Source organism: Ornithorhynchus anatinus, chromosome 16 (genome assembly GCF_004115215.2).
Source record: "Ornithorhynchus anatinus isolate Pmale09 chromosome 16, mOrnAna1.pri.v4, whole genome shotgun sequence".
Lineage (NCBI taxonomy): Eukaryota > Metazoa > Chordata > Mammalia > Monotremata > Ornithorhynchidae > Ornithorhynchus > Ornithorhynchus anatinus.
This window is the reverse complement of record NC_041743.1, coordinates 25,626,034-25,651,224: the sequence shown is the minus strand read 5'-3', so window position 1 is coordinate 25,651,224 and position 25,191 is coordinate 25,626,034. Positions and strand designations below refer to the sequence as shown.

The 25,191-nt window shown below is 46.7% G+C and overlaps 1 long non-coding RNA gene across 1 annotated transcript in view; it reads right to left on the bottom strand.

Moving 5' to 3' along the window:
• The window catches only part of LOC114817442, a 32,308-nt gene extending 23,332 nt beyond the window's left edge, over positions 1 to 8,976 (bottom strand). The window contains exon 1 of the long non-coding RNA XR_003765301.1: positions 8,825 to 8,976. This is a non-coding gene — a long non-coding RNA (uncharacterized LOC114817442). The remainder of the gene's footprint in view (positions 1 to 8,824) is intronic.
• Positions 8,977 to 25,191: the final 16,215 nt, after the last annotated feature.

The following is a 25,191-nucleotide window of genomic DNA, read 5'->3' as shown; positions in this document are numbered from 1 at the left end:
CTTTTGAAAGAGCTTGGGAAAAGTCTGGGAAGCCACTGTAACAGGCTATTTCCCCAGACGGCCTGCTTGTTCCAAATCACCAAACCCAGTTTTATTCGGCTCTTCAAATGTTAACTCCCCAGAATCTTACTCTTTCTGGTGTATTCTGTGTGCATCAGAACCCGCTAGCAGGGGGGATTCCCGCTTTCTTGGGGAAACACAAGTTACTTCAAAATTTTTAAAAAGACCTAAGAAGCAGTGCAGTCTAGTGGAAAGAGTCAGGAAACCCTGGTTCTAATCCTGGCTCTGGCACTTGCTTGCTGTGTAACCTTGGATAAATCACTTCTTTGTGTCTGAGTTTCCTCATCTGTAAAAATGGGGATAGAATACCTGCTCTCCCTTCTACTTAAACAGTAGAGGGTGAGGGATTTTGCCTTTCCTGATTATCTTACATCTACCCCAGAGCTCAGTACGGTTCTTGGCACCCGCTTCTCGTCCTCTCGGCCGCCTTCGACACTGTCCATCTTCCCCTTCTCCCGTAAACGTTACCCAGTCTCCGCTTCTTGGACACTGTCCTCTCCTGGTTCTCCTCTTACCTCTCTGGCCGCTCATCCGCAATCTCTTTCACGGGCTCCTCCTCTGCCTCCCGTCCCCTAGCTGTAGGTGTCCCTCGAAGTTCAGTTCCGGGTCCCCTTCTATTCTCCATCTACACCCCCTCCCTTGGAGAACTCATTCGTTCCCGTGGCTTCAACAACCCCCTCTACGTGGATGATACCCAAATCTACATCTCCAATCCTGCTCTCTCTCTGTAGTTTTGCATCTCCTCCTGCCTTCAAGACATCTCTACTTGGATGTCCAACCATCACCTCAAACTGAGCTTGTCAAAACCAGAACTCCTTACCTTCCCACCCGAACCCTGTGTTTCCTCTCACTTTCCCACCACTGTAGATGGCACCACTACCCTTCCTGTCTCACCACACCCTTGGTGTTATCCTTGACTCATCTCTCTCTCCCTCAACCCACCTATTCAATCTGTCACTAAATCCTGTCGGTTCAACCTTCACGACATTGCTAAAATCCACCTTTTCCTCTCCATCCAAACTCCTATCACGTTAAATACAACCCAGGCTTGATTCCTATACCCCCGCTGACCTCCCTGCCTCCCGTCTCTACCCACTCCGGTCCACGCTTCACTCGGCTTTCCGGATTTTTCTTACAAAAACACTGAGTCCACGTTTCCCCACTTCTCCCTGTGGAGAGAAACGACGACCCGGAGGTGAGATGAATCAAATGATGGCACAAAGGCCACCACCTCAAATAAAGTATCCACAATTCCCGCCGTGTTTACACACACAAAAAAATCCCTTCCAGCAGGTGTCCAGATGGTCTGAGAAGTGAAATCTTATGCCTGCACTGCCGAGCCTTCAAAATAAGCTCCCCCGCCCCGCAAAAAACAGCAAAACTATTTTTCTTCCTCTGGACTCTGTGTATGTAATGAATTTCTAACATCACCGCAAACAGGCCCAGATAATGTCTGAAATGAAACACCCTCGAAAAGTCACTAAATGCAGCCTCCGGGCTCCCGGGAGACATTTTTACCAGTTGCCATATGCTGGTACCAGCTGTGAGAGGAGGGACACGTACCTCCCGCTCTGGAGAAAAGCCCCGGCCCAGCCGTCCCGGACACACCGCATCTGTGGCAGCACCGTTAGCTTTTTGGGGGTCACGGGGAGAGCGAGGGACATCCAGTCACCAGTTGGCCGGCTCTCTCCTCTCTCCGATAATACCGATGGTATTTGGTTAGCGCTTACTATGTGTCAAGCACTGTTATAAGCAAGATAATCACGCTGGACACAGTCCCTGTCCCACATGGGGCTCACAATTTTAATCCCCATTTTACAGATGAGGTGACAGGGGCCCAGAGAAGTGAAGTGACTCGCCTAAGGTCATGCATCAGACAAGTGGCGGAGCTGGGATTAGAACCCAGGTCCACTAGGCCATGCGACTTCCCTCTGCAGACTTACCTAACTCTTTTAGGGAAAGCAAACTGGAAACATTCATTTCCATGAATCTGGATTTCCAGGTTCTCCAAGGGCAGCAAAAACAAAATATAGGGGCTTATCATCTAGTCTGTAAGGTCGCTGGGGGCAGGGAATGTGTCTGCTTATTGTTCTGTTGTATTCTCCTAAGCGCTTAGTATAGTGCTCTGCACGCAGTAAGCGCTCAATGAATATGATCGAATGAATGAATGAATCCGGTGAAGGTGGAAGACTGGACCAAGTAGTGAGACTAATATCACTAAGAATAATAATGATGACTACGATATTTATTAAGTGCTTACTACGTGCCAAGCAGATACAGACAGATACATCATATCCAGCGCTTACAACAGCGCCTGGCACATAGTAAACGCTTAACAAATACCATAATTTATGTTTTATATGCAGATCAAACTCAGTCCCCTGTCCCACATAGAACTCACAGTCTTCGGAGGAGGGAGAACAATCAATCAATCCTATTTCCCGACTGCTTACCGTGTGCAGGGCACTGTTCTAAACGTTTGGGAGAGTACAACACGACAACACAACTGACGCATCTCATACCCATTTTGCAAATGGGGAATCTGAGGCACAGAGAAGTGAGTTGCCCAAGGTCTCCCAGCAGTCAGTGGCAGGGCCAGAACTTAAACGCAGGTCAGCCAGTCAGGCAATAGTATTTATTGAGCGCTTACTGTGTGCTCTTGGGAGAATACAATATAACAGTTTAACGGACATATTCCCTGCCACCACCGAGCTTAGAGTCTAGAGGTTTCCTGACTCCCAGATTCATGTTCTCTCCACAGATTAGCTTGGACATCTCTAGTGTGTGTTGTCCTAAGGATGGGAGACATTCACTTGCTTACTTTCTAGCTTTAGATAAGTTCCCTTTTCATGGCTGGTTTACTTCTCAAGTTTGCCAAGTTCTTGGAGGCAAACATGGCTCCTCACTAGGCCGCAAACTCCTCACGAGATTTTAAGCTCCCCAAGGGCAGCAATTGCGTATACTAGCTCTAGTGTAGCAGCGTGGCTCAGTGGAAAGAGCACGGGCTTTGGAGTCAGAGGTCATGAGTTCGAATCCCAGCCCTGCCACTTGTCAGCTGTGTGACTGTGGGCAAGCCACTTCACTTCTCTGGGCCTCAGTTTCCTCATCTGTAAAATGGGGATTAAGACTGGGAGCCCCGTGTGGGACAACCTGATTCCCCTATGTCTACCCCAGCGCTTAGAACGGTGCTCTGCACATAGTAAGCGCTTAACAAATACCAACATTATTATTATTATTATTAGTGTAGTGTGTCACAGTCTCCCGCACACAGTAAGCACTCAATACGTGCCCCGAGTTGATTGATTTTTCGCTTTTCATTCTGAATCTATTGACTGTCAGCCCAAACCATCCTCCCCTCAGGAGGACTTCCAGTGGTAAAGGAGGTGAAGGTCAATTGTAATAACATTTGTTAAAGGCTTACCGGTGCAGAGCACTGTACTAAGCACTGGAAAAAAATGCCCAGGGGAGGAGTTAGCTAGGGTTCCAGGCCCTTCAGAGGATCCCACTCTAAAATACAAAGGCAGGGAGGGTTTGGTGACAGACACATCCGTGCATTCGTATTTACTGAGTGCTTACTATGTGCAAAGCACTGTACCTATGAAAGGTGATGGAGGAAAAAAAGCCAAACAACTAAAAAGATAATATGAAATATCATGTCCACCAGCCCCCCATCCTGAAAAGCGTTGAAGAGTTTCGCTCAGAACCGCTGGGCTCCTCCTCCCGGCAATGCAGGCCGGCTCGCTACGGGCAGGGAACATGTCTGCTAATTCTGTTATCTTGTACTCTCCCAAGCACTCAGTATATTCCTCTGCACGCAGTAAGTGCTCAGTAAAAACCATTGATTGATTGACTGATGGTGAGCAGGTGTAACTATAATTAAGTAGTGTATTCGTTACGCTCTTATTAGGTGCCAAGAACCGTTCTAAGCACCGGGATAGATACAAGTTTATCAGGCTGGACACAGTCCCTGTCCCCTCCGGGACTCCCAGCCTAGGTGGGAGGGAATACGATTTAATCCCCATTTTACAGATGAGGAAATGGAGGAGCAGAGAAGTTAAGTGACTTGTCCAAGGTCACACAGCAGACAACTGGCAGAGCCGGGTTTAGAACCCAGGTCTTCGGACTCCCAGGTCCGTGCACTTTACAGTAGACCGCATTGCTTCTCAAATGGTGGTATGTTTTATAAAAAGCCAGTTGTTTTTTTAATGGTCTTTCTTAAGTGCTTACTACGTGCCGGACTCTGTTCTAAGCACTGGGGTAAATGCAAGGTAATCAGGTTGGACGCGGACCGTGACCCATATGGGTCTCAGAGTCTTCATCCTCATTTTCCAGATGAGGTAACCGAGGGCTAGAGAAGTCAAGTGACTTGCCTAAGGTCACACAGAAGACAAATGGCAGAGTCGGGACTAGAACTCAGGTCCTCTGACTCCCAGGCCCTGCTCTATCCACTAGGCCATGCTGCTTCTCGCGGGCCATATTCCTAAGATTTAGGGTTTCTTCTGCATCTTCCTGCAAGAGCAGTTATGGTCAGGGCCGTGTCCTACAATCTCTCTCAGATGCACCCCTTCCCAGAGAGGTCCCTGAGGCCACCCCAAATCCACCAAGCTGTCACGTATATGTTTAGCCGCTTCTTAGCTCGAGCAATGAGCATCCACTTCATTCAAAGTGAAAACAAAAAAAAAAACCCTCACCTGTCTAGATGGCGGTTATTTCCTTTTTTTCCGCTGAACAATTGCTCTAATGAAATTGGCAGCCACAGTGTTCTCCGGAATTGCTAAGTGATTGAGTCATGGCTGATGAGAATGAAAAAGGGTAAATGCTTAACTTCTTTTTCTTTTTACCCAGACAGATCCAATCTCAGCTCATTCATTCAGCAGCCTTGTTCATTAACTCCATAGCTGGCCTAGCTGAGCCCGGAGGGTTACAGGATATTTGTTTTACCGTTTAATAGGAGCTTATAAAATAACAATATTTGTCAAACTCACAGAAACTCCTCAGTCCCTTTAATCCAGCGGCGTAAAAGGGCTGGGTGAACTGAACTGGGGAGACTCTGCAGGTGAGTATGACCTGCTTTAATCAATTGGTCTGTGCGGAAAAAATGACGACGATAATCATCATGGAATTTGTTCAACACTTACTAATGTGTAAAACACTACGTTTAGGAGATTGGACGCAGTCTCTGTCCCACAGGGAACTCAAAATCAATCTTATCTCTACTGCACAGACGAGGAAACTGAGGCCTTGGAGAAGTGTTGCCTTGCCCAAGGTCACCCGGTAGCCAGTGACAGAGCTGGGACTTTGAAAATCAGGTCGCTTGACTCCCTAACTCTGTTGCTCTTTCCATTAGGCCACAATGCCTTCCCCTAAAGGATGAGTGGTATTTATTAAGCACCTACTGAGAGCTAGACACTGAACTAATACATTCCTTACCCGCAAGAAGCTTACGATTTAATGGGAGAGACAAGCAGTTGTTACAGACAGCAAAAACTGGTGAAAGAGCAAGGATAAAGCCGAAAGAAGTACAAACTCACCAGGGAAGAAAGAATTAATTCATCAATTCAATCAGATTTCTTGAGCGCTATTGTGTACTACGTGTTCGGGAGAGTACAGTGTAACAATGAAATGACACATTCCCTGCCCACATTGAGCTACCGAAGGTAGAGATAAATGCATATATTAAAAACTGGTATATGTGCAAGAGGGATAAAAGCAGGAGTAAAGTAAATGAGGGCTAAGTGTCAGTGTTGGGCTGATAACAATAATAATAACTGTGGTATTTATCAAGGGTTTACTACGTGCCAGACACTATACTAAGTACTGGGGTAGATACAAGATAATCTGGTTGGACACAGTTGCTGTCCCTCTTGAGGCTCACAGTCCTAATCCCCATTTTACAGATGAGGTAACTGAGGCACAGTGAAACCAAGTAACCTGCCCAAGATCAGGCGGCAGAAATACGGCCCAGCCAGGATTAGAACCCAGGTCCTCTGACTCGATGCGGCTGTTGCACGGTGACGGTAAATTCATACCAGTTGGGATGAAGGGTGGAGTCGGAATGAAGGTTTAGCGGAGGGAAAGCTAGTGTAGCACGTCTCCAGTCTCTTACATCAGTGGCTTTTCAGAAAGAAGCTTCTTGTATAATTCGACTCTGGAACTCTGGCTTTGGCTCCTCATTACCATTCCCCGATTTTGGCATTTGTGAGATAGGGAGAAGAAAAATAGCAATCTTTTCTCCCTCTAGACGGCAAGCTCGTTGTGGGCAGGGAATGTGTCTGTTTATTGTTATTTCGTACTCTCCCAAGTGCTCAGTACAGTGCTCTGCACACAGTGAGTGCTCAGTAAATACGACTGAATGAATGAAAACTAATAACGATAATGGTATTTGTTAAGCGCTCCCTATGTGCCGAGCACCGTTCCCAGCGCTGGGGTAGGTACAGGGTAATCGGGTCGTCCCACGTGGGGCTCACGGTCTTACTCCCCATTTTACAGATGAGGTAACTGAGGCCCAGAGAAGTTAAGTGACTTGCCGAAAGTCACACGGCTGACAAGTGGTAGAGCCGGGATTAGAACCCACCACCTCTGACTCCCAAACCTATGCTCTTTCCACTAAGCCACACTGCTTCTCCTAATGAAAGGTATGACATGAAGACCTCTTTTCACGAGTTTTTGGTACACTTCCGATTTGCTCAGACTTCCCTCCATTACTTACTCCTCATCCCAACCACAGTAAGGAGGACAAAATCCTGAATCGTTTTCCCAGAAGAGAAAACACAGGTAAGCAAGACATGAAATGACTCATTCAGGATCACGTAGGAAATTGGAAAGAGGTGGAAATCTGCTCTGTTCACCCACACGATTCCTTAAGCCTGCTTCAGTGCGCTGTCCAGTCGGTGTATTTCAAAGTCAGAACATCCTACAGCACTTCTGTACGTATTCTTCATTCATTTATTAATTTATATTAATAATGATAATTATGGCATTTGCTAAGCGCTTACTACATGCCGAGCACTGTTCTAAGCCCTGGGGTAGATACAAGGTAACCAGGTTGTCCCACAGGGGGCTCGCAGTCTTCAACCCCATTTTAAAGATGAGGCACAGGGAAGTTAAGCGACTTGCCCAAGGTCACACAGCAGACGAGTGGCGGAACCCGGGTCCTCTGACTCCCAAGCCCGTGCTCTTTCCACTAAGCTACGCTGCTTTCCAGTCTTATATTATGTCTGTCTCTCCCTCTAGACCGTAAGCTGGTTTTGGGCAGGGAACATGTCCTCCAACTTTTTTATATCGTGCTCTCCCAAGCATCTAGTAATGATAATAATAATAATTATGATATTTATTTAGCACTTACTATGTACCAGGCGCTACAGTGGTCGGCACACAGTAAGTATTCAACAAGTCTAATCAAAAGATGGTTCCCACTACATCGGGTGATACAGCCTCCTGATTACGCCGCTCCGATGAACGAACCGCTGGGCTCAAAGCGGTGAGTTGGGTTGGAGAAGCAGCGTGGAAAGATCACGGGAAGTCAGAGGACCTGGGTTCTAATCCCAACTCCGTCAATTAGTTGCTGTGTGGCTTCGGGGAAGTCACTCAATTTCTCCTTGCCTAAGTATCCCCAACCGTAAAATGGGGACTCCCTCCTATTAGGACTGTGAACCCCACGTAGGACGGGGACTATACCCAACCTGATTAACTGATATCTAACTTGGCGCTTAGAACGGTGCTCGGTACATAATAAGCCCTTAACAAATATACTAATAATAACAACGATAATAACAACATTAATTCACTTCCTGCGCTCTTCAGGAAGACCAGGTGAAACAACTTTCTCGCCTCTATTTGTTTGCCCAAGGCTGACACCAAAGGAGCTAAAAGGGACAGTGCTGGCATAGATTAAATTAATACCCCCATAAAAATAAAGCCCAAAAGGGTGAGAACCCAAAGCTGCATCATAAAACCATCTCACAATCCCACACAAGCACCGGAGGGGTTAAGACAGGACTGTGACCCACAAAGGCCCAGCAGTATTTTCCTTCTGCGCTACATATGTAGATGGATATGAAGGACAAACATCTTTCCTCATCGAAAATCATGAATTTTTATAAAGTAGGCATGGATTTCCCATGATTCAGTTGGGTGCACTTTGCAGACCCTAAAACGCTGTCACTACAGAAGGTTTCATTGCTTGCACCTGCTAAAACATTTGAGGTATTTGAGAGGCAGTGAAACACATTTGCTTTTCATTTTATCTGACTTTGAAAATCTTTGAAGTGTTTAATAGTAGAGTCCAGAAAAGATTTCTGCCTCTTAATCATTGACTTGTAAGGCACATTCTCCACTGGTAGCCTGTCAAGCAGAAAACGAGTTTAGCCTAGTTTTATTAAGTGCCACATGCCGAGTCAGTGTTCATTAAAGGTGTTTTAAGGTTTGAATTATGTAATTTATGAGAAAAAGAAATAAAAAATTCCATTGTTTTATTAATACGCATCACAGGATCTACCGCTAATAACCAGCTTCAACAAAAGTTTGGTAAAAGCCCATTTTAGAGGTTACGGAGAGGCTTTCGTTCTCCTTGCCCTTTTCCCCTCCGCTCAATAAAATTCGAATGGTTTAATTCAATCAGCGTAGATTTGAAAGCGGGGCTCTCCCTCGGCCGCTTTTCCTGGTAACGTGGTCTGCTCCGGCAAGCCCTCCCCTTCTCTCCTCCTCTCTAACTTCTGTCTTCCCCCTCCTGAATGTCTCTAAAAACAAAGCCAGAGCCACTCACTCTTAAAGCTCCTCTCCGTGAACCGTTCTTCAGGTCTCTGCGGTTTTCTCTGTTCGCCCCGACGGGGAATTGAATAATTCCATGGCGTATGCATTTGGAAGGAGACAGGATCATCCCGGAGATCACTCGTTTACCAACCTTACTTTGTGCAATTCCGTCTGGGCTGAGAAAGAGATTGGGTGGCTTTTATCATCATCAGCAGCAGCAGCAGCAAAATCGGTATTTACTAGGTAGTGGTTAGAGCACGGGCCTGGGAGCCAGAAGGACCTACCTGGATTCCAATCACCGCTCCGCCACGTGTCTGCTGTAGGACTTCGGGCCTCAGTTCCCTCATCTGTAAAATGGGGATTAAGGCTGCTGCCCCATGTGGGACACTGACTGTGTCCACCCTGATTATTTTGTATCTACTCCAGCTTTTAGTAGAGTGCCTGGAACATAGCACTTGACAAATACTACAAAAAATAAAAATCACGATTGGGGTCTCTGTTAAACACTTACTCTGCACCACACATTATACAAAATGCTGCGGTAAATACGAGATATCCAGGTTGGGTACAGTTCCTGTCCCACATGGAGCTCGTGGTCTAAGTGGGAAGGAGAATACATATTTTAAATCCCCATGGGAAGCAGCCTGGCCTAGTGGATAGAGCACAGGCCTGAGAGTCAGAAGCAGCTGAATTCAAATCCCAACTCACCACGTGTCTGCTGTGTGAACTTGGACAAATCACTTCACTTCCCTGGGCTTCAGTTACCTCATCTGTAAAATGGGGATTAAGACTGTGAGCCCCAGGGGACTGATTCTAACCTGATTACCTTGTATCTACCTCAATGCTTAGAACTGTGCTTGACACATAGTAAGAGCTTAACAAAATACCATCTTTATTAAATCTCCGTTTTACGGACGAGGAAACGGAAGCAGAGAGAAGTTAAATGACTTGCCCAGAGTCACAAAATGGGCAAGTAGCAGAGCCAAGATTAGAACACAGGTCCTCTGGGTCCCAGGGCTGCACTCTTTCCACTAGACCACGCTGCTTCCCTACTGTGTGAGAACACTATACTGGGTGCCTACTACCGGCAGAACAATGTACTGAACGCCTCATGTTAGAGCACTATAGTAGGCACCCACTTTGAGCAGAGTGCTCTACTGGGCATCGTCCTTGAGGGGCTTACAAACTATTTCAATCTTCCATGAGCTGCCTGAGACGCATTTAAGTGACAGCCTGTTTGTCCTTCCCCTCCTCATTCTCTCCCCGCACAATCCCTGACCCAGCTAAGCACTTACTACAGTACTTTGCACATAGTAAGAACTCACTAAATACGATTAATAATAAGGCTTTGCAAACGATGCAGGGTCATCTGTGGATCCAACCCTAGGGATTTAGTGTGCCATGGTGTAGTGGAAAAAATGTCTTTTAAAAAAAATGAAGACAGCTCAATAGAGACCACGCTTCCCTGCTTTATCTTTTCTCTTTCCCCTTTCCCTGCTTCAGGTTATTTCCCAACAGCACCCACATGCAGCATCAAAACCTTAGGTATTTATTCTTTGAATAGAAAAAATCATGTTCTGTAGCTGTGAAAAGGTCCTGGGGATTTTCCTTTCCAATCTTAGCTCGAGGGAATGAATTTTCAGGTATAAAACGGTGATTTGGGGTTCTATGATTTTGCCAAATTATTGTTGATTATCTGTTGTTTCTGCTGATGCTTTGGGAATTTTATCGGGATGCTGTTTTGCCAGGCATTCAGGTCCCTTCAGAAGTTGAAAGGATCCAACCCCGTACTCCCGCTCCCACCCCTCCTCCTCCCAACCTGAAACTAAAGCCAGAGGAAACAGAGGAAACCCCAATCTAACCTTGTGCTAAAGAGGAGACTGGACAGAAAACTCCTTGAGGGCAAGGATCGTATCTACCAACTCTATTGTACTCTCCCAAATCCACAGTAATCTTCACACTGGAAGTGTTCGATAAATAAAATTGATTGGGCAGCAGCATGGCCTCATGGAAAGTCCTGGGAGTCAGAGGACCTGGGTCCTGAACCCGGCTCTGCCATCTGTCTGCTGTGTGACCTTGGACAAGTCGCAGAACTTTTTTGTGCCTGTTTCCTCCTCTGTAAAATGGGAATAAAATCCTACTCCTTCTACTCAGACTGTGAGTTCCATGTAGGACAGGGACTGTGACAAATCTGATTATCTTGTATTTACCCCAGTACTTGGACCCATACTAAGAACTTAAGAAATATTATGATTATTGCTATATTGCGAGACAACAGTGCAAGTAGTATTTGCATCCATCCCCTCACTTAGTACAGTGCATGGCGCATAGTAAGGGTTTAGTAAATGCCACAAGTTGTATTATTATCATTATTACTAGTTTTCAGTAGCTCCCTGATGTCTGAGAAATGATCATTCTGAAGAGCAAGGGGCCAGAATTGTTGTTTCTTTACATTTTCATGACCAGAGAGTGCACACAGCCTGAACTTCTCTCCCCGCGACACTCACAGACATGGACACAACTCTGTTGCCAGTGACGTCATCTTTGAACCAAAGGACAGTTCTGCTACACTTTAGCCCAGCATGGAAGAAGGCTAATCTGTTTGCAACAGTGCAGGAGTTACTGCTCTTATCATTAATAAAGTCATCAATACTTACTAGTAATAATAAATACTACTACTACTAATGATATTTGTGGTATTTATTAAGCACTTACTGTGCACTGGGGTAGATACAATACAGTCCAAAGCATTTCCTGTCCCCCATGGTATTGACAAAATAAGGGGGAGGGAGAGCATAGGTAGTCTTCATTTTACAGATGAGGAAACTGTGGCACAGAGCAGTTAAATGAGTTGCCTGAAGTCACATAGCAGGAAACTGGCAGAACCAGAGTTAGAGGCTACTGGGTTTTTATTAAAAATGGTTACTATTTTTGATTTATCGATCAAATGATACAGAGCACTAAACTAAGCACTTGGTGAAGACAAGATCCCTGGTCTCAGGTTGCTTCCATTATGTTTTCCAAATCAATTAATCATAAGCCCATTAACTTGATATAATGATTTCAGTGGGCATTTCTATAGTGACAGTGGGGTGGCCAGCTTGGTTCTTGGGCCACTGTCTCTGATGTGCCCGCTCAACCCCCAGTGACATGGAAAGAAATGTCTTCCCCAGACACCTGGTTGTTATTACCTGAGAACAGAGGCCTCGAGAGAGTCTACACATCTCAGTGTCTTTCCTGGCCTGGGCTGAAGAGAGAGACATTATAGGAAGTTGGAAAAAGTACAACCTTTGCCCTATCTGAAATGGCCACTTCCTGTTAGCTTAGACTACATGCATTTTCGTGAATGCCATACAAGAGACAGCAAGCAAGGCTGGGAGATAAAACTGAATCCCTGGGGATAATCATCAGTGTTATTTATTGAGTACTCACTAGGTGCAGAACACTGTACTAAGTGCTTTGGGAGAGTACAATAAAACAAAATCGGTAGACACGTCCCCAGCCCACAACGAGCTTACAGTCTAGGGATAATCAGAGAGAGAGCATCTGCAATATTATTGGGAGCAAAATTCGGATGGTTCATTAGGTGGAATCCACCTGCATAAGCGTTGGCAATGAACTTTTAGATTTTTAGACTGTGGGGCAGGGATTGTCCCTATCTGTTGCCCAATTGTACATTCCAAGCGCTTAGTACAGTGCTCTGCACGGGGTAAGCATTCAATAAATATGATTGAATGAAGGAATGAACTGCAACTCAAGAGCAAATATGATCCCGGTCAATCAAATCACCTTATGATCCTGATCTAACGAGTTGAGCCAACCCTGAATTGCAGTAATGATGATGGCATTTATTAAACTAAATACTGGGGGAGATACCAGGTTGAGATTGGAAACAATCCCTGTCACCCACTGGGCTCACATATACCTTACCTCCAATTTACAGGTTAGGGAATACGGGAATAAGGTCCAGAGAGTTTAAGTGACTTGACCAAGGACATGCAAGGTCAGTAGCAAAGCTGCAACTCCAACCCAGGTCTTCTGAATATATTCAGAAATCTTCAAAACTATCTAAAATAGAACAGAGAAACCTATCTCTCTCTAGATGTATGAAATTATAATCTATCGTTACACTCTATATGATATATTTTACATACATCATACAGTATTGACTCCATTAACCAAATTTTATATAACATCGAAGCCTTATCCCATTCTTGCCACAGGACATGGGGTAAACCAAGAGAATGGCCTACGCAGTCCAGTGACTGGCATCAAGGGGAATCCGGAACTACGGTGGAGAAGTCAGGTCTTGGGAAGATATGAATTGTGGTGTTTTCTAAAGAAAGGATCTGTCAGTCAGTCAGTCAGTCAATCGTATTTATTGAGCACTTACTTTGTGCAGAGCACTGTACTAAGCACTTGGGAGAATACAACATAACAGACACATTCCCTGTGCACAACGAGCTTACAGTCTAGAGGGGGAGGCCCAGAAGAACAAAATAAGGAGAGTGTGAATACGCCAGTCTCTACCTAATGCTGGAAGAGACCAGACGTTTCTTTTTTTTTTTTAATCTTTTATTTCTATGGTAGTTAAGTGCTTATTATGTGCCAGGCACTGTACTAAGAGCTAGGGTAGATACAAGTTAATCCGATTGGTCAGAGTCCATGTCACAGACTTAATCCCCACTTCACAGATAACAGAGGCTCAGAGAAGATAAGTGACTTGCCCAAGGTCACACAGCAGACAAGCGGCGGAGCCGGGATTAGAACCCAGATCCTTCTGACTTCCAGGTCCATCCTCTATCCACTAGGCCATGCTACTTCTCAAATGTATATGCCTAAATGATACTCGAATGACTAAAGGAGAACGTGTTTAATCCACAGAAAAAGGGGAAAGAGGATCTGGGGCTCCTGGGGAAGGGGAGTAAAGAATCACTTCCTTCGAACTGTGATTCGATAATGATAATATCTGTGAGAAGACCTGAGAAAAACAGAATTCCCCAAGATTCCTCTATCTCTTCTCGAGAGTAGAAATAACCTACAGAGGCTCCTGTTAGAGAAGCAGCACGGCTCAGTGGAAAGAGCACGGGCTTGGGAGTCAGAGGTCATGGGTTCGGATCCTGGCTCCGCCACTTAGCTGCGTGACTGTGGCCAAGTCACTTATCTTCTCTGGGCCTCAGTTACCTCATCTGTAAAATGAGGATTAAGACCGTAAGCCCCACGTGGGACAAGCCGATCACCCTGTATCCCCCCCAGCGCTTAGAACAGCGCTCCGCCCATAGTAAGCGCTTAACAAATGCAAACATTATTATTATTAGGCTAAAAATATGCCCAGACTTCACCTGCATCTTAATGGTTCCAGTGGCAAGGACACATTAGCCGCTTCATGAGGCGGGGGGGGGGGGGGGGGGAATTCAACTCAGCCTTTGTATTGCAACTCAGCAAGTTGCCCGGAGAAGGGAAGGGCGGGGTTTGTGCTGACAGCTGAGGTACAATGCTTGGGCGATGATGTCTTGTCATTAGGTCACACAAGACACGCCCCGAACCACAAGTTGAAGAGGGTCACACATTGCATTATAGGTCTCCCTCCTATTTAGTCTGCGAGCCCTACGTGAGACAGGGACTCTGCCCGACCTGATGAACTTGAACTCACCTCTCCTGGCTACTCAGCGGCTTAAACTGAGGGGTGTCTTCTTCCACCTCTATTGAACTTTCCCCATCACTTAGTACAGTGTCCTGCACACCGTAGGCACTCAGTGAATATGACTGATTGATCGATCGATTGACCGGGCCACCACAGCCCCTGGGAGGAAGCAGCAGGGGCAGACTGGAGGTGGAGCATGCCATCCTCAGGCATGGCGCTCTGTCGTCCTGACCACACCAGAAGCTCCCAGAGACATCCCAGGGTGACAGAGTTCAGCCGTTGTGGCACGGGTGGCGACGGCAGAGGTGACTTCCTCTTTCCATCTCCCTTCCACAGCCACAGCTTGATAATCCCCCCGATTAGACCGTAAGCCCGTCGCGGGGCAGGGACTGTCTCTATCTGTTACCGATTTGTACGTTCCAAGTGCTTAGTACAGTGCTCTGCACATAGAAAGCGCTCAATAAATACTATCGAATGAATCAACTTGTATCTACTCCAGCGCTTAGAACAGTGCTGGGCCCCGAGTGAGGCGCTTAACAAGTACAATTAGAAATAGCTTGCAGATCGCTTCTTTTTCTGTTGCCACTTCACTCTCTCCCATCCCCAAACATCCTGTTAGATCATCTGCGTTGCCATCAAATGGCATCTACTCCAAAAAGATGTGGCCCACTAGGCCACTAGCAACGCGGCCTACTGAGAAGACGTGTGGCATAGTGGAAAGAGCACGGGCCTTTAAGTCAAAGGACCTGGGTTCTAATCTCCACTCCCCCATTTACCTGCTATGTGACCTTGAGCAAATCCCTTAACTTCTCTGTGCCTCAGTTCCCTCATCTGCAGCATGGGGATTCTAAACCTGTTCTCTCTCCTGCTTGGATCGTGAGCCCCACGTGGAACCTATTTATCGTCTACCCCGGCGCTTAGTAGAGTGCTTGGCACGTAGTAAACATTTGACAAATATCAATTCAGCAGCTGTGGAAACCCGCCTATCGTTTATTTTTGTTAAGTGCTCACTATGTGCAGGCACTGTACTAAACACTAAGGTAGATACAAGATAATCAGATTGTGAGCCCATGTTGGGTAGGGATTGTCTCTATCTGTTGCCCAGTTGTACTTTCCAAGCGCTTAGTACAGTGCTCTGCACCCAGTAAGCGCTTAATAAACCCGATCGAATGAATAAATAAATACAGTCCCTGTACCACATGGGGCTCACAGTCTTAATCCCCATTTTACAGATGAAAATATCGCCAATAAATGTTTGCAAATGGGACATCAAATCAACCGATGGTATTTATTGAGCACTCACCTTGTGCAGAACTCTATACTAAGAGCTTGGGAGAATAAAACACAATAGAGTTGGTAGACGAGTTTCTTCCTCACAGTGGACTTACAGTCTAGTAAACCAAAGGAAAGGAGAAATAATTTCTGGTGGAAATTATGGCCATGTTTGACATTCTTTTTGCAAAGTCCAGTTAGATGTTCTACAGGAACAAAACAGTCCAAAAGGTTATTCAGATACCCAGGAGGGCGGCCCAGATGGTCAGGAGATATGTTGTACTTTCCCATTCCCGAGATGGGAAGAGTAATCAATTTTCCACCCCGCAAACGCCTCCAGTGTCAGGTCACCGTTTAATGTTAGGCTTGTTCTACCCTGGCCCCCGAATGGAATTTTCGGCAGAAAAGTCATCTTCGAAGCATGGGCTCGTCCTGTGCAGACCTGCCTCAGGTGGAAAAAAAAACGTTGCTGCAAATCTGCAGATGGTCTGGGGCAAGGAGTTTGGTAGATAGTCAAGAAGCCCTTACTAAACCGACAATCAGTGGAAGTATAGCTTGGTGGCCAGGGGTCCCGTCCATGCGAGTCTCAGGGAGTCTCTGGACTGTAAGCTCGTTGTGGGCGGGGAACGTGACCGTTTACTGTTCTATTGTACTCTCCCAATTGCTTAGTACGGCGCTTTGCACACACTAAGCGTTCAATAAATACGACTGAATCAAACTGAATTGAGCAACCGGATTGAGTGGCACGTGGACACTCAGGGGCAATAAATCCAAAAGAACATCCACCCTGCAGAATCATTATTTCCCGGCCTTCTCCCTTGCCTCTCCCCCAGCCCATTCCCAGAAAGCTCTGCAAATTTGGAAGCCCTGTCCTAACTTCACCCAACCCCCTGAAGTGGACTTCTGGCCGCTCCTGCGGGGACGACTTGTCAGAGCAAACGGCACAACATTCGAGAAGCAGCGTGACAGAGTGGATAAAAGCTCAGGTCATGGGTTCTAATCCAGGCTCCTCCGTGGGTCGACCGTGTGACCTCGGACAAGTCACTTGACCTCTCTGTGCCTCAGTTACCTCATCTGGAAAATGAGGATCGAGATCGCGAACCCCACGTGGGACGGGGACCGTGTCCAACCCGATTTGCTTGTGTCCACCCCGCTGCTTAGTCCAGTGCCTGGCACGTAGTAAGCGCTGAACAAATGCCATGATTATTATTAGAACAGCGATGCTCTGAGCTGCTTGGGAGGGGAAAGTGGCTTGGATCCTCCCAAGCTAGGCTGCTCGGTAGAAATGGTCCTCACCATCTGGTCTCACCTTTGTCTCCAACACCAGAGTGACCACCCAACCTATTTAGGATTCCTCAACCCTGGAATCCGAAGATATCAAAAGCCCAGAAGAGTGGTTTGCGTGTGAGCGGCAGAGACCCACTGGATCTGCGTTTCACGGAGTCAACCGTACCACAAGCCTCTGGGGGATCCTTGGGCGTTTGCTTTGTTCCTAATAGGACCCATACTCCAGCCCGAGCTCCAGGTCTCCCTACAGAGGCCGCAGCCAGTTTTTGAAAGATAAACCGTGCCCAGGGGCTGCATCCCCACAGAACGGGAAAAGGCCAGCCTTCTCCTGAGAGCCCTGGTCCCAAATTAAACCCAAGTAATTTCCTGACTAACCTGTGATTTCTATCTGGCCATGGCTCCTGGAATATTACTGAGTCTCAGGTTCTGCTATTTCGGTTTGGCACGTCACCCAGATGCTTTTGCTTTCATTTCCACCGTTAAATTTGCAATATTTGTGGGGCCCCACAGAGGCCAGCAGGAAGCTGTACACAAAGCCGTGGGCTCAGCCTCTAAAGGAGCCCGACTTCTCTGGGATCCCCCGTCGCGCCCCCCTCCACGTCACACGGCAGTGGAAACTGAGGAGCTGGCACCCGGGAGGAGAGCAAACCAACTTTCTGTTCCTCTAGTAGACATCTTTTAAGACATCTCGGTCGAAGTCTGAGCTGAGTCCATAGCTGTCTCAAGCATCCTGTGCCCAGGTGACTTGACCTCTGCCCTCAGGGTAGGACAGACTCCTGGCATTGGACAGGAGGTATCTTGATGCCGGATGACTACGTGAGAGGGGTGAGATTCTGGGCGCCAAGCTTCCGGAAGGTTCTCAAGATTATGGGACACCATCAATAGTGGTTCTTGCTTCGGCATTCTAACTTGGAGTACAACAGGGCACTTGGTGTGTTAATCGGGTTGTTGGTATTGTTGATGCTGTATTGGCCTCTTCGCACCCGCACTCATCTATATGTTTCCTGAACTCGCCCGGCTATTTTTCATCTTGTGTCTTTTCTCACCCTTTTAGGTCATGAACCACCTCCCCCGCTCCTCCACCCCAGAGCTAGAGACTCCCACTTTATATCCCCCATCATCTCAACACTTCAGCCTGGTGTTCACCGAACTACGAGTGGTTGTTCGACCTAAGTGGAGGTTCAGGGAGATTGGGAAGCGGGAGTCGGATTGGGAAACAACATCCCTGGACCGTCCTCTAGCACTTAGCGGAAGCCTTCGCATGTTGTAAGCATTAAACAAATGTTATAAAAATAAGAGAAATAACAGTAAAAATAACTTTACCATTAATAGTGACAACATAAAGAGGAAGGATATAGAGGCATGGCTCGTCTTAATATTTGAAGATGTCACTATATGTAGGCGGATAGAAAAATACCTATAGGCATATCTTGGATTAGTGCTTTCTAAAATCCTTAAACCTTAAAAAAAAAGTGAAAAAAAAAGGCTAAATAGGTAATGACAATTTTGGATAGTCAAAGGGAAAATGATAGTAATAATAACTGGTATTTGTTAAGCACTTACTACATGCCAGGCACTGTTCAAAGCACTGGGCGGGGGGAATACAAGCAAATCGGGTTGAACACAGTCCCTGTCCCACATCAGGCTCACAGTCTTAATCCCCGTTTCACAGTTGAAGTAACTGAGGCCCAGAGAAGTGAAGTGACTTGCCTAAGGTCACACGGCAGACAAGCGGCAGAACTGGGATTAGAACACATGACCTTCTGACTCCCAGGCCCGCGCTCTATTCACTGGATTGTGTTGCTTCTCCAAAAGGAGAAAATAGGAGCACAACCTAAAACCACCTCTGAGGCTCTGATATCTCCCTGTTGAGAGCTATTCCACGGAAAGCAGCCAGCAGCAGTTGCCCAAAGTTGATTAGAGATGTGAGAATTATCAGTGAACGAGGCAAAACGAGCTTCCGCCAATGTCCAGAGATAAGGGGGATGGGATTCTATCTATCACCAGTGAAGGTGATGGGGAAAAAACTGGTCATCTCCCTCAGATGGACATGGGAAGGGATTCTGGAGGGCAAGAAGTGAGTGGAATGGGTGAGGATAGAAAACCACGTCTCCTCCAGGAAGTCTTCCCTGATTAATTTTCAATCCCTCTCCCTCTTCATAATTTCAACGCTTCAGCGTGGCGTCCCCTGAACCGGGGGTGGTTGTTCAACCTAAGAGGAGTTTCAGGGAAATTGGGAAGGTAGAGTCAGACTGGGAAACGGTGTCAAGTCCTGCTAGAGGTAAAGGCATTAATGCGGCAAAGAAGACAAGGACAGGCAAAAACTAGCACCCTACGGTGCAGAATCCCCACAACATTGCGACCCCAGGGTCGACGAAGAGATATGCATGGTTCTGGGCTGAACCTCCTTCAATCTGCCCATCACCGCTGGAGTGCATTCATATTTTTTGAGCACTTACTGTGTGCACAGCAGTGTACTAAGCGCTTGGGTCAGTAGGATACAGCAATAAACAGACACATACCCTGCCTACAGTGAGCTTACAGAGGCAGGGAGACAGACATGGATATGAAAAAAATGCAAATATAGGCATAAATGCCGTGGGGCTGGGAGCCTGGAAGAACAAAGGGAGCAAGTGAGGGCAACGCAGAAGGGAGTGGGAGAAGAGGAAAGGAAGGGCTTCATCTGGGAAGGCCTCTTCGAGGAGATGCACCTTCAATTAGGCTTTGAAGGTGGGGAGAGGAATCATCTGTAGGATTTGAGGAGGGAAGGCATTCCAGGTGAGAAGCAGGACGCTGGAGCTTTCTCCAGGATGCTGGAGTGGAGTTGGCCTTTCCAACTTTTGGAACGGTGGGAAGATTGCAGGAAATTATAAGTAAGAACTGTTGGTCAATAACAGGGAGCTAACTGGGGCATATCCCCTCCAAGGCCTCTTTTGTTGCCATAATAATAATGTTGGTATTTGTTAAACGCTTGCTATGTGCACCGTTCTAAGCGCTGGGGTAGATGCAGGGTAATCAGGTTGTCCCACGTGAGGCTCACAGTCTTAACCCCCATTTTACAGATGAAGTAACTAAGGCCCAGAGAAGTTAAGTGACTTGCCCCCAGTCACACAGCTGACAAGCGGCACAGCTGGGATTCGAACCCACGATCTCTGACTCCCAAGCCCGGGCTCTTTCCACTGAGCCATGCTGCTTCCAGGGATCAAGGCTCCTAAGGCTCTTGCCCTCTCCCAAGCACATAATAATAATTACGGTATTTCTTAAGTGCTTACTATGTGCCAGTCACTATTTTAAGCACTAGGGTAGATACAAGTTAATCAGGTTGTGCACAGACCCTGTCCCACACAAGGCTCACAGTCTTAATGCCCATTTTCCAGATGAGGGAACTGAGGCGCAGAGTAGGGTAGTGACTTGCCTAAGGTCACACAGCTGACAAGGGGCTGAGCCGGGATTAGACCCAGGTCCTTCTGACTCCCAGGCCCGTGCTCTATCCACTAGGCCACACTGCTTCTCCGCCCGTGGCTCAGTGGAAAGAGCACGGGCTTTGGAGTCAGGGCTCATGAGTTCGAATCCCAGCTCTGCCACTTGTCGGCTGTGTGACTGTGGGCAAGTCACTTCCCTTCTCTGTGCCTCAGTTCCCTCATCTGTAAAATGGGGATGAAGACTGTGAGCCCCACGTGGGACAACCCGATTCCCCTATGTCTACCCCAGCGCTTAGAACAGTGCTCGGCACATAGTAAGCGCTTAACAAATACCAACATTATTATTATTATTATTATTAGACTCTCCACAAACGCTGTGGATTCATTATCGACGGCCAATCTATTACGTTTCCACGATGGTCCTCTGTTACCACGTGATGTCCTCATCTAAATCTGTGCCTAAATTTGATCTTGTATTACCCAGCACACAGTAAGTGCCTTGCACGATTTAAATGTTTAATAAACACTTAGAGGATGGACTGGAGTATCAGAGAGCACAATAAATCTCAGAAGTAGCTTTCCCCTTCAGTTGGTCATCTTCTAGACCGAGTTCAACGGTGTAACCGTTCAAATGCAGGCCATGTGATTTCAGGGAGCAGATATCTTCCTCTTTTTTTCCGGTGACTATTGAATAACGTGGCTCAGTGGAAAGAGCACGGGCTCTGGAGTCAGAGGTCATGGGTTCGAATCCCGGCTCCGCCGCTTGTCAGCTGTGTGACCGTGGGCAAGTCACTTAACTTCTCTGGGCCTCAGTTCCCTCCTCTGTAAAATGGGGATGAAGACTGTGAGCCCCACGTGGGACAACCTGATTCCCCTGTGCCTATCCCAGCACTTAGAACGGTGCACTGCACATAGTAAGCGCTTAACAAATACTAACATTATCGTTATTATTGCATCCTTATCGAGCATCCACATCAGTGGTTTTCATTTCGGTAAAAAGAAAAGTCCCCTTTCTCCCACTGTGATTCGTTCTTCCTCAGATACCCAAATGGCAAGTAGTGACATGAGGCGGTGGTTGGAGAGGTAGAAAAAGGTAGCATGATTTTGGGGAAATACATTTCCAGTAGGTACTTTTAATTTCGGGTTGGACCTGCATAGCCTTACTCTAAAAACCTCAAGATATTGCTCCTTAAATCATACATACAAATACCAATATCAACAGCATTAATACGGTTGTGTTTCACAGGATCTCAAATTTGACTCCCTTCCTATAGAAGAGACTGGGCAACAAAAGTCAGCACCCTCTCGTCCGTCTCTCAATCCTCTGCCCATCCCTTCTGACTCCATCTCCTCCCCCAAACCACAGGAAAAGGAGTGGTACTTATTAAACGTTTCCTCTGTACACAACACTGTACTAAGCACTGGGGAAAATACACAGGTGAGAGATATGGGTCCCTGGCCCTCTAGGGTCTTGCAGTGTAAAAATAAGGTGGGGGAATGTGGATGGAAATATTAAAAAAAAATTAATACAAAACAACAGAAAAGCAAAGTTCAGAGTCCAACAAATCTGATGATAAAGGGGACTTGCAAAGACCTTAGGGGGCTGCTAGGTGGGGATTTGCATGTCCAGTCTGGATTATAAACTGCCCAAATATGTAAGTTTTGCAGAGGATCTGTCAGATGGAGATGGAGACTGTGAGCCCCACGTGGGACAGGTTCTGGGTCCAACGCGATTTGCTTGTATGCACTCCAGCGCTTAGTACAGAGTCTCGCACGTAGTAAGTGCTTCACCAATACCATAATTATTTAGAGGGGCGAGCGAGGGAGGAGCAGAGGGAGAAATGATCGCATCATTACACTCAAGTTCAGTGTCAAGAATTCGAGGCAGAAATATCACCTAGAGAATCCCAGTGAACTTCATACCCTCCACCGGAAATAGTAAGTCCAACGTATTCCACCCGGTAGAGGAGAGAAGGCGCGAGTCAGAGTTCTGGGGGAAAGTCACAGGGAAAGCGGCAAAATGTTTGCCCGCAGTTTCAGGTTTCACTGTGAAGTAAAAGCTTGCTGAAGGTTTTGAAAGTTTGGGAACATTAGGTACAGGTTTCAGACAGGCACTTTGGTTTTCACTATTATTTCTAGCAAATTGGTTTCACATGCCTGGAAGTCAGTGAAACGCTGAGATTTTACTTTCTTTTCAAACTTAAGACTCTAAGTGAAAGCAGAGGGGTGAAACTGGGCTGCTTGAATCTCTAGCAACTGAAACCAACGAAACGCTCTAGTCAGATCACTTATTCTGCTCTCCGCCCCGCCACTTGTCTACTATGTGACCTTCTCTGTGCCTCAGTTACCTCATCTGTAAAATGGGGATGAAGACTGTGAGCCTCATGTGGGACAACCTGATTACCCTGTATCTCCCCCAGCGCTTAGAACGGTGCTTTGCACATAGTAAGCGCTTAACAAATACCAACATTATTATTATCACTTGTAACTTCTCCTGTTCCCATCCAGTCACTTTTCCCATAACTTGTGATTTAAATGTGAATTTCAGATCGAAGGTTGTTGTAGAATTAGGGAACGGTCTTCCCGTAACATGCATCTGGATAGATAGAATGCAGTGTAATGTCAGAATAATAATTACTACTAATAATAGTACTTGTAAAGCACCTACTATGTGCCAAGCACTGTTGTACGCTCCGGGGTAGACACAAATTAATCCAGTTTTACATAGTCCCTGTCCCACCTGGGGCTTACGCTCTTAATCCCCACCTTCAGGAAAGGTCACTGGGGCCCAGAGAAGTTTAAGTGACTTGCCCAAGGCCACACAGAGGACATGCTGTGGAACCGGGATTAGAACCCAGGTCTAGTCCCACGCTGCTTCTCTACGTCAGAAGCGTCAGTCTAGGCATAAGTAGTAGAATGCAATTTCTCCTTTAAAAAAATGGTATTTGTTAAGCCTTCACTACATTCTAGGCACTGAGCCAAGTGCTGGGGAATAATAATAATGTTGGTATCTGTAAAGTGCTTACTATGTGCAGAGCACTGTTCTAAGCGCTGGGGGAGATACAGGGTCATCGGGTTGTCCCACGTGAGGCTCGCAGTTGATCCCCATTTTACAGATGAGGTAAATGAGGCCCAGAGAAGTGAAGTGACTTGCCCACAGTCACACAGATATATGATAATGAGGTTGGACACAGACTGGGCCCACAGTGGGCTCACAGTCTTGATCCCTATTTTCCAGGTGAGGTAACCGGGGCCCAGAGCAGTGAAGTGACCGGTCCAAGGTCACGGGGCAGAGCCAGGATTAGAACCCAGGTCCTCTGACTCTCAAGCCTGTGCTCCCTCCCCTGGGCGACTCTGTTCTGTGGGCTAGAGTTAGAGGGTTGGGAAGGTTGACCTCCGGGACTCCCACGATTCCAGGAACTTTGTCCCGGGTTTGGCGGGGGCGTGGGGGGGTACAGATGGAATAATAATAATAACGTTGGTACTTGTTAAGCACTTACTATGTGCAGAGCACTGTTCTAAGCGCCGGGGAAGACACAGGGGAACCAGGTTGTCCCACGTGAGGCTCACGGTTAATCCCCATTTTCCACATGAGGTAACTGAGGCACAGAGAAGTGAAGTGACTTGCCCACGGTCACACAGCTGACAAGCGGCAGGGCCGGGGTTCGAACCCGTGACCTCCGACTCCCAAGCCCGGGCTCTTGCCACTGAGCCACGCTGCTTCCTGCTCTGCCCTCACTGTGCTTCTCAGGTCATTCCACAGCTCTGCATTTTCAGGGTATCCCGAACCGTCAGCTTCCTCGCCACACAACGTATTTAATAAAAAGCCATTAAGCCTTGTAAAACTGTCAAAAATCTAAATGACACTCGTAATAAAATCTTGTCGCGTGACCAGCTCCAGCTAATCAGCCCCAGTGACATCATCTCCAGTCGATGGGTCCGATTCCCCGGGTGTCGGGTACGTTTAGACAGTTTTATGGCCCGCACGGATTTGAGTTATTAGAATGGTACAGTTTTGTAAGGAATTTGGGATTTAATAAAGCAGCCCAGAAACTACAAAAGGAGCAATAACCCACCAAAAGTGAGATACACAGAGCAGGGGAGTGTCCCCGGGCAAGCCACGAGGCCCAATCATACCAGACATTGTTCAGATGAACTACTTTTATGTATTTATAGTGCAGCAAATACCTTGCATCTGTGAGACCATAAAACAAATTACGTTGTAACCAATTGCTTCAAGGTGGCGAATTGTGCTTAAACTTAATGACTTGTTCGGATTATAAGAAAAGTGTTTAACCCGTTTAATGTCTTTTTTATTAATAAGGAATTCTTGAATACATTTAGCTGGCGTATTTTAAAGCTTTCACGAGAGATTACCACCTGTACAGGTTCCCGAGGCCCCGAAGTGCACCACGTTGTTCGATTTGCTTTGAACGGCATCGGATTCACTCTCCAGCTCCACGGAGGCAAAGAGATGGGGGTACGGAACCCCTCGATAATCTATAAATTTAAACTAATGGGGCAGATATCAGAAAAATGTGTTGGGAGGAAGATGAATAAATCACACCTGGTCTCCTGGCATAAGCTGGCACAGTGTTCCTTATATTTCAGTCAAATTATTCCATTTGTTTCTGAAGATATTTTAATCCCACATGACCTCAAACTTCCCGTGAACCAGGGCCCGAACAAAAGGCCGCCCATGTCTTTGCAGTAAATCTGTTGTCTCCCGTCTAGGTCCTCAACCGAGGATCATAG